The sequence below is a fragment of the Zingiber officinale genome, chromosome 9A (assembly GCF_018446385.1).
Source record: "Zingiber officinale cultivar Zhangliang chromosome 9A, Zo_v1.1, whole genome shotgun sequence".
Taxonomy (NCBI): domain Eukaryota; kingdom Viridiplantae; phylum Streptophyta; class Magnoliopsida; order Zingiberales; family Zingiberaceae; genus Zingiber; species Zingiber officinale.
In genome coordinates, this window is record NC_056002.1 from 116,858,104 (window position 1) to 116,859,506 (window position 1,403).

Consider the following 1,403-nt stretch of genomic DNA (forward strand, 5'->3'; position numbering starts at 1 on the left):
TATTGAACAAGTTAAGTCCGTCCGACCGATTCAAAATTTAAATTTAAAATCAATTATTAAAAAATTAAAACTGATTGAATAGTGCCTTTGAGGATAATTATGTTATTTTACAGAAAAGATTAATGAGCGAGACGCTCTCTTAATAAATTTTAAAAAATATGCTATTGTGATGATTCCAGTTAAAAGGTGCTTCTTTAATTTTTATTTATCTATTCTTAAAAAAGGCTTATTACTCATTTATTTTATTTTATTTAATTTTGGGATAAGTCAAGTTTTAGTTAATATGAAAAATTATAATATAACATCTAGATAAAATAGGACATTTTATAATGATCAAAAGAGGACTTTTATATTAGTTAATTTACATAATTTTATCCTTGGATAATTTCATGACTCCTTATTTAAGATTGAGAGGTTGGTCAAAGTGAAATGTTGATGGCCCAACTAGAGAAGGTAAATAAATGTCCTTGAATCTTGCACACAATCAAAATTCAAAACCGATTTTTAAATACAAGTGCACTTATGTGATTAATATAAAATATCAAATATGTAGCATAAGTAAATATTAAATAATTACAATAATAATAATAATAATTAAGTGTTAGCCTCTTGCTCGACAACTTATGAAGTAAGCCACTAAAAGTGTAATCCTTACAATAACACTATATGAATTACTTAGTGAAACCCCTCAATTAGAGGCTCTCTAATTAAGCAAACCGTTGATCTAGAGTCAATCTCAGATGAAATTGTATGCCTTGCACCCAAGTAAACAACTATCAAGACATGATTAAACTACCGAGACCTTCATTGTCCCAAGTGAGCTTTTGTACATCAATAAGGAGAACAACACCTCAAGAATAACTGCGCCATTGATAGAGTCTTGAAAGTTAATCTTTAACCCCCTACTAAGAAAATATGGTTAGTCGGGGTACTTTGAAATCAATTTCCATGTCATTTAATGTGAGGCTTCAAATAATAAGCTCTAGGTAATCCAATCTCTACCTAAGATATCAAAACATCAATACATAATTTACGAGAAAGAAAATTAACTTACGACATCACAAACGACGGATCTCATAACATTTGGATCCTTCATCAAGCTTTTAATACAAATGATCGAATAGTTGAATCTAACCATAATAGAAGAACAATTAAGTAGATATATAAAATAATCTTTTTAGAATATATTCAAGTCAAGTTATGATCAATAACTATTTATTCTTCCTCTTATATAAGTCATTTGTAATTTTAAAAGATTAAAATAAATGCAAATGATTTCGTGCTTTTCATTGGGTCATTTATAGGGATGACAATGGGGCGAAGCGGGGGCGGGTTTGTCATTCCTATCTCCGTCCCGTTCTCTTTTTTTCAAGTTCGAGGATTTCCCAAACCTGAACCCACGG